Below are 9,194 nucleotides of genomic sequence, written 5' to 3' on the forward strand. Positions count from 1 at the left end.
GTTTGGTGTATCTGTGTTTGCAGGCTTGGAACAACTGGTTCTTGTCTAAGCCAAGAATTGATAGCAAGATCTAGGCAGATTTTTAGTTGAGCACGAGACCTGAAGCAAGGAACAAGATCTGGGCCGTGATTCTTCATCAATAAATTGGGCCGTAGCAGTTTTGTGGGCACGTGAATAATTGGACACTTGAAGATTTCGTGCAAGATGAAGTAGTGGACCAGGACCATAGTAGCTTAGCATAGCTTTTAATTTTATTTCTTTGTATTTGATGGGCTTGTGTCAGCCCACTATTACTCTTAGCTTTAGGTTTGTGTTGTAAAAAGGTCTCTTATAAAGTCCAAGTTTGGAAGAGTCCTTGGTGCTCTTTCCATTCTTGGCAACCTTTCTTTATTTTACTTTTAGCATAGCTAAATAGGTGCATAGGAGTAGAATTTGACTGCTTTTGATATTGATTTTGTGATTCACGTGTAGGTGTGACTTTTGTCACATTAGAGTCCGTTGTGTTTGTCTCACGTTTTAAGGGTTATTAGAGTCTGCATATTGTCTTTGATTCTTTGTTTGTTGTGACTTTGATTTTCAAGGTGATTTTATTTTAAAGGAGAATTAGTTAGTAACTTTAGACAATTCTGGCTAAGGTAAGACTTGGTATTTAAGCAGTCTTCATCACTCACCTCTCTTACCTGGGACTTGTCTAAAAGTGAAACTTTTATTCCTTTGGATTAAGAAAACTTTTAAAAGCAAAGATGTATTGTTATAGTTTATATAGGTCTTCTTCTAGGTCTTCTTCATATAGGTTGTCTAGTCTAGATAATGTTGATGAAATGTTTAAACAAGCTAGGAATCTTCCATTCTTTGGTAAAGACATGGGTGCATTAACATACCTAGCTTGGGAAAAAGAAATTGATTAAATTGATCCTTGGTTTTATAGAGAGAGTCAATCTTATGTCCTTAGTATTTACCTCTCTAAGTTAGAAGGACATGCAAGTGAGTGGTGGGATGAAAGACAATACCATGTTAGAAAAGGAAGAAAGTCCACCATTAGGGATTGGAGTGAATTAAAAGCTTGCATGAGAAGAAAGTTTGTGTCTTCAGACATTAAAAGAAACCTAGAAATAATTAGAGATTGCATTAAAAATGGAAAAATGTTTCTTGAGAGTTTAAGTGATCATGGGTTTCGTAGGAGAGAATTAGAATTTGGGCATAGACTTAAAGAGATCAAGGATAAGAAAAGAGAAAGAGAGATACAAAGAGAAAAAGAGAAGAGAAAGAGAGAAGAAGAAGAAGGGAAAAAAGAAGAGAAAGAGAGAAGAAGAAGAAGGAGGAAAAGAGAAGAAGAAAGAAGAGAGGAATTAATAAGAGAAGAAGAGAGGAGAGAAGAAGAAAAGAAAGAGAGAGAAGAGGAGAGAAAAGAAAGAGAGAGAAAAGAAAAAGAGAGAATAGAAGAGGAAAAGAGAAGGAGAGAAAGACAAGAAAGAGAGAAGAAAGAAAAGGAGAAATCTTCCATTCTTTCAAAGACCATGGAACCTAAAAGGGAAGGTTTCCAATTCTTTATTTCTTTTCCAATTATTGCTGAGTCTTCAATTAGTAATTTCTCTTTCAAACCAATTGCCACTTCATATTCAATGAACACCTTTTCAAACTATGGCAATTCAAATCTTGAGTTATTGTTATCTTCAAGAAAACAAGTAACTCAAGACAATATTGAATTTGGACTTCTAATATTTTCAAAGATTTCAAATCAAAATATTAGAAGTTCTTATTCTCTTGTGTTTATAGAAAATTTCTTCCTTGGATTGATATTAATTGAAGATATATTTGATGCATATTGCAGATTTGTGTTTGATCCAGGAGGAAGAAAAAGTGGATATAAAAGAATAAGGCCACTCCAAGATGGCCATGCTCCCAAGATTGTGTGGAGCTTCTTCATAAGGCGATCGCCACATTTGAGGACAATTTTTTTTTTAAGAGGGAGGGTATGATGGAGGCCCTCTTGACACACGTATTTTTACATTTTCATTGTATATGTTGCTTAGGTTGCATGGAGCTTGGGTCACTAGAAATACCCAGCTCCTCATTTGTATTGGACACTTTTGAGATTGATGAGAATAAACTTTTCTAATTCAGAAAATTATTCTCTCTTGAAAGTCACAAGGCTAGAGAGTCCAAAGACTCCCTCTAGCAACCTTTCAAAGCACACTTCCTATTTTTCATTTTTCCAATTACTTCACTGTGCTTCTCTCTCCTCCACGGAGATCCAATCCTCTGCTGCCACATAGCTCTCTGCTGCGTCAGCACCTCACTTTCAACTTTCCATTTCACACATTCCAAAGGCCATTTCCTTTCTTCAGCGTCATTCCTCGAGAGCTCCATTTCCTCTCTCGAGTTCATCCTCGCCAGCCTCAGTTCTTCACCGTAGGTCACCATTTTCTCCACAGATCTGTCCATTTCTTCACAGTTTCATCATCTCTGCTCACTTTCCTTCCACTTTCACCGATTACTTTCCATTTTCTACCGTTTGAATCACTTTCCATCGATTAATCTAGCTTCTCCACCATTCAATCTATGATTTGAACAGATTAATGGGTGCATTTTGCGATTTCCCTCATTTCTAGGGTTCCATAGGTCAGTGTAGGACTTTTTTTCCGATTAGGGTTCATAATCATTTCTTCCTTCGTTTACAACATTTCTGTTGCGTCTTCTGTGTCAGAGAAGCATCGAGGAGATCTGGGTCGAGCTTGCATCGCCTATTGGTCCTCTTCCTCAAGGCGTCTTCCATCAAAAACACTGTGAGATTAAGGTTTAGCTAAACCAGTGCTTCCCTTATCAACAATCTCAACAATCTCCCCCTTTTTTGATGATGCACAACCATGATTAATAAGCAACCATGTTTGTACACAAAAAGCACATAAAATTAGTCATGTAATCACCAAATATCAGTGCTTATATATGCAAACAGTAAGAACAAGTGATTAAATGATTTTTCCAATCAAATATCAAGCAAATAATCAAGCAAACAAAAGTCAGTTATAAAATGTTTCAGAACATTTACTCTGAATTAACAGTATGAAGCAATCAAATATCAAGCAAATAATCAATCAAACTTTTCTCCCCCTTTGTTCATTAGCAAAAAAGGTTTGCTTTTAGATAATGATATGCTGATAAAATGAAATACCAGAGATGCATCAGTGTAAACAAATTACACATTCAAATATGCCTCCTATCATAGATATTTACATGAGAATGAAATTTTTCCCCTAAAGTGTAGGCATGTGAAAACATATATGCAATCATGTAATGCTCCCCCTGTCATTATGCATATTTAAATTCAAAATCCAAATGCATAATTCAGTTTCACAAGTACCAGAGCATACAACAGTTTATATCAAAGTCAAAATTGCAATCAATTCAATCAAACTAAGATACAATTATCAACAATCTCACAATATATTCCCACACATATAACAATCAAATGGAAACAGAGATATATTGAAGATAACCAATATAAAATGATCAAACAACTTAATAATCAAATTCCAATAAATGGAATTTATAACCCCTGTAAGTGATAGTTGATTGATCCATTGTTCAAGTCGATTTCATTGCTTTTCATTTAGTTGTGACTCCAGTAGTAAGTTCAGAAACAATGTTTCCTACAAAACCTTTCAGGATCTTTTGAAGATCAAGCAATTTCGAATCACAGTAATGTAAGAAATTATACAGTTAAGAAGTGAGTATGCAAAAGAATTAATGTAACAGTAAACAAGTGCATAATCAACTTCAACAATCACTCAGTTGATTTTAAGATTCATTCAAGTAGTTTCAATCAAGAAATTTAAAGCAAATGAATTTAAACCATAACCAACTGATTTCATTAATGTTCCAAAAGATATTACAAATTGATATATCAAAAGATAATGACTTATAATTCCATCTTACAAGAAGCCTTAAGGACAAAAAACCAACATAATACATTATCAAATTGCAATATTAGTCATTCTTTTTCTTTTTGTTTAAGAAATGTCCAAGAATCATGTTACTATTACTATCATCAATATTTCCTTCCTTAGTAGTCTTATCTACACTCATCTCGGTAGATTCCTCTAGAGTGCTTGCTTCTTCTTTAGATTCTTCTTCATTTCCAGCATTCATCTCTTGACTTTGTTACAATGACCTTTCTTTCATCTCTAGAACAATGTTTCTGGTTTCCAAACACATCATTTTGATAGCCTTTACTTCCCTTAGCATTGTTCTTTCAAACTCAGACCTTGCCCTATAGGGAATGTCAGAAGAAGGTCCTGCTTCATCTTCATTTTCTACAGCCTTATTTTTAAACAAGCAACCTTCAGGTGTCTTCATCATCTACATCATGTGTAGGGATGACTGATTTATCATACTTGTCCTGTTATAGGATTCACTGGACTCATCAATACAGTCTACTCCAAAATGGACAAGAATCCTTGAAATGAAGACGTAGTAAGGAAGTTTTGCAGATTCCAGGAAATTGCTACAGGCCAATCTAATTGAATATTTTCCTTTAATGCTTTTAGCATAAATAAGTTCTCGGTAGTGGCTTGAGCATGATTTCCTCCTCTTGGAATCTATATCTAGGAAATGACAAAAACAGCTAGTCGATCATCCTTTTTCATTCCACCAGTCTTGTAACTGGAGTAGTCTTGGCAATCATCAGGGTTTCTCAGACTATCCTGATATTCTAAAAACTTGTGAAATCCTTCAATTCCAACAAGTTCAGTCAATACTTCGTCTGTAAGTTTGATGTCAACACCTTTCACCCTGGAACAGAGAGTGTCATCTTCAATTTTTAGGTGGCAGTAGAATACCTTCACAAGATCAGGATACCACAGGTCCTCCATTTCAACAAATTTTTTCAATCCTTGGCGTCTTAGCTATCCTTGAAATTTGAACCCTTCATCTTTGAAAAACTTCATCTTCAAAAATTTGTGTGTTACCAAGCTTATCATCTTCCAATAGTCGAGATACTTTGAATGCATTTCATCGTCACTTTGAATACATTAAAATCCAAGTTGACTACTATATGACAGAAAGTTTTCAAAAACAGAAACAGACATACAAAGACATACATTCAACTATGCTCATAATCAAGTCGACTATTATTCGTAAAAAATTCATTTTCACATAATCATTCAAACAATCAATCAAACAATAATACATACAATCACATATCAATCAATCAATCCTTTTATGCATGATGCAGTAAGATAATACTTGTTACCAGTTGTAGACACTCAAGGTGGTTGATATAAACTTGTTAGTTCATCCTTGAGTTCTCACTCCACATCACTGCATCTGATTGTAAATCCTGCAAAACAATTCAAGTTTTTGATGTAGGTACGCATTTAAATTTATGTCCTTGATTGTTAATTGTAGCTAGATGTTCCTTAGGTATCCACATATATAAGCCTTCAGGAACTCCAACTTTTCTATAATAACAGTTTCTCACAGTGTGACCAATATTATTGCAATAAAAGCAAACATGCTTAACAGGTTTGCTTAAATCAGTAAATTTCATTGTATTGGTTCTATTTGATTGAGCTTTATAACCAATTCCTTATCTATGAATTTCTCTACCTGAAGACTTTAAAACAACATTCAAGTTATCTCTACCCTGTGTGAAATTGGCTAGCATGCTAGTCAAGTAGTCTATTTGTTCCACATGAGCAGGACATTTTTCACATTTCTTTTCTACTATAATAGTCTCAGTTTTAACATTTTTGGCAGACAATAAAGCTGCATCTAATTGCTTTTGAAATTTCTCATTATCAGTGACAAGATTATTAATCCTATATTCATAATCATTTCTTTCAGAGTTTAGTCGATTAACCTTATACTATAGTCGCATTACTTCAGCATGAATCTCTTGAAACACATCCAGCAATAGGTCATATTTAACCTTGATTGGTTCTCGCTCAAACTCTATGTCACTTTCATAATCAGCCAATGAAGTTCCAGCCATGTAGCAGATGTTTGATTCCTTTTCATGATCAACATCTTTATCACTTGATGAATCAGAATCATTGTTTTCCTTGTTAATGTAAGCTCCTTTTTGCTTTCTATTTTTCTCCTGAGGAAACCTTCTCTTTGATTTCTGTTTCGGCTTTAGGTCTAGACAATCCGGTTTGATGTGTCCTTATTTCCCGCATTCATAACATTGAATCGCATTTGACCTGAAAGCTTTCCTTGCTTTGCTATTACCTGCATGGTTAGTAAGTTCACTATTATTTTTCATAAGTTGGTTAAACTTTCTTACTACCATGGACATCAGTTCATTGTTGTCCATCTCAACATCTGAATCATCCTCTCATTATGTAATCTTTGAGGCTTTCTTTCCTATTACTTTCAATGTTATGGACTTTTTCTCTTCAATCTCTTCTTCATCCTTCAATCTTCCAAGTTCTAGGTCATGCTCTCTTAATTTTCCAAACAATTTAGCCATGTTCATGCTAGTCAGATCCTTGGACTTAGAGATTACGGTGACTTTGGGAGAGAAGGAGGTAGAAAAGGAAGAAGATGAGAGAAGAAAAAGAAAGGTTGAGTGAAAAAGAAAAAGATGAAGTAGAAATAGAAAGGGAAGAAAGTGGAGATAATAGAAGAGGAGAAAGATAAGGAAGAAAAGACAGAGGGAGAGAAGAAGGATGAAAGAAAAAGGGAAGAAGTATATGAAAAACCTCTGCCTCACCCAAAGACAAATCACAAGAAGAAGAAAAAACAGTTTGAGCATTTCATGGGAGTCTTCAAGAAATTGAAGATTAAAATTCCTATGATTGGAACATTGCAGCAAGTTCCTGGTTATATTAAATTTTTGAAGAAATTCAACAAAAAGAAAAAAATTGCCCAGAAAAGGGAAACAATTGAGGCACCAGGCAACTGCATGTGATAAAGCGTCTACTGAAGGATGCTACTGATTAAGCTTATTGGGTCAAGCTCGTGACGTTAAAGAAGCGCTTGCTGGGAGGCAACCCAGTGTTTTGATTTGTTAATTATTTTCTTTATTTGACTTGTGTTATTTAAATTTTGTTTCTATGTGATTGTTTGCTTGAATGCCTAAGGGCTGGGAAGAGAATAATTGTTTAATTTGAGTGTTGTGTGTGCAAGGGAAAGTAAGCTAAAAAATTCTAAGCTAAATCTAAAAACCCTTGGACAGGAAAACCCAAAACAGAGAAAAATTAAGGGAGGAAAAGTACCGCCCGCCGCTTGGGCGCCCCACTTAGCCGCCCGGGCGGTGGCACTGTAGGTTGGATTTTTTTGATTCAAAGCCTAGGCGAGCTTGGCCCATTTTCATTCTTTTTAACCCTAAGGGTCTCGCTCAAGCCTCCACTTTCAGTTCTCGAAACACTTCTCCCAAGTGCCTTCTTCACTCTCCCCCTCTCCTATTTGACCAAAACCCTAAGGTTCCACCATTTGTGCATCATCCAAGAATCCAAGTTTAGGGTTTTGAAGGGGTGGCGGCTAGGATCTTGCTTTTCATTCAATTATTTGAGCACTCTTTGTTGATTCTTCGCTTCCATCCAAGTAAGTCGTGCGAATTAGAGTTCTAATCTTTCCATTGATGAAATTGTGATGAAGACGCATGTTCTTGAAGAGGGATTAATGTTTAATCCTGAAATTGATTGATTTTTGATGATGGGTGCTGCTCAAACTCATTTTTCCACTGTTTTGGCCAATTAAAATGTGTCAATTTTGGCTGGGACTGGGTTGAAACTGCTTTGGAAAGTGAAAATCTAAGCAAACCCTCCCCTGGCAGCACCCTTCACTGCCCAGGCACCCTTGGAGGCCGCCCGGGCGACGGACATCTGTAGCAGCACCCTTGTTTTTTTGTTTTCTGGTTGTCTGATCCTATGCAGTTGGCATTGATGGTTTCCTATTCTATCTTAGGAACGGGGTACTGGGTCACTTGATTTTTGGGACTAATGTTTGATGTTTTCTGGCTTTGTTTATAATTCTCTATGTGCAGGAATGACATCCTCATCAGGCAGGAAAGTGAACACAGCAGGGAACAAGAGGAAAGAAAGAAGGCAATTCTACTCTCTCAAGTTTAGGACAGCAGCCCATGAGAGATACTTCCCAACAATTGAGGCCAAGAAACTTCTCATGGAGCGTAAGTTAGGTCTGATACCTACTTCAGGTCCTATATTTGGAAGGGAGATCACCACAAGAGGTTGGGGAAACTTGACAACTTACCCTAATCCAGCCAACAGTGCTATTGTGAAGGAGTTCTATGCTAACGCTAAGGCGTTAGGAGGTGAGCAAGAGACATACTTTAGTTATGCGAGAGGTAGGAAGATCCCCTTTGATGCAAAAACCATCAACACTTTTTTGGGCACCGACTAGGAAGGAGGACAGTGTCATTATGAGCTGTCGATGACTGAGGGGATCGACTATGAGGATGTAGAGAGGACCCTATGTGTGCCTGGACGGAACTTTGAGCAGAGTAGTGCGTATACACCCATCCACATCAAAAAGGTGTCCTTGATACCACTGGCAAAATATTGGATGACCTTCTCCTAGGCTAACATCCATTCGTGCTCACATATGTCTGTTATCACCACCCCAAGGGTCGTGCTCTTGTATTGTATTTTGAGTGGTCGGAGCATTAACATCGGGTTAGTTATTGCTGATGAGATCAGGAGCTGCGCACGTGCTATGCAGAATAGGACCCCTTTGGGACTCCCCTCTTTGATCACGCATCTATGTGAGATTATGGGTGTTGATGTGTCGGCACCGCCACTGGAGCGTCTAAGGAAGGAGCTAGACGATGCTTATTTCACCTTCTTCTGTGCAACGGAGGAGCAGGGCCCAGCCATGCGACCACCGTAGGCTCCCAAGGCGCATAGAAGAACACCACCACCAGCATAGGAGCCTGCCCATGAGGCCGCCCCCTTTCAGATGCGGGACATGTATATGTCCCTGATGGAGGCCTAGATGGCAGCTATCTACAGAGGGGAGTAGGAGCTACTGAGGACACTAACGACCGCTTTCCCTGAGAGACAATTCATCTCTCAAGAGGACTTTGCTGCTAGAGTAGCTGGCTCGTCGACCCAGTATAGAGGGATGGTGAAGCTGAAGCAGTTGGAGCTTCAACCATGGACTATGACTCTGAGGATGATGAGTGATGAGATGTTCTTGGCATCTACTAATGGATGTCACCTTTGTTTTAG

The sequence above is a fragment of the Vigna radiata genome, unplaced genomic scaffold (assembly GCF_000741045.1).
Source record: "Vigna radiata var. radiata cultivar VC1973A unplaced genomic scaffold, Vradiata_ver6 scaffold_23, whole genome shotgun sequence".
Classification (NCBI taxonomy): Eukaryota; Viridiplantae; Streptophyta; class Magnoliopsida; order Fabales; family Fabaceae; genus Vigna; species Vigna radiata.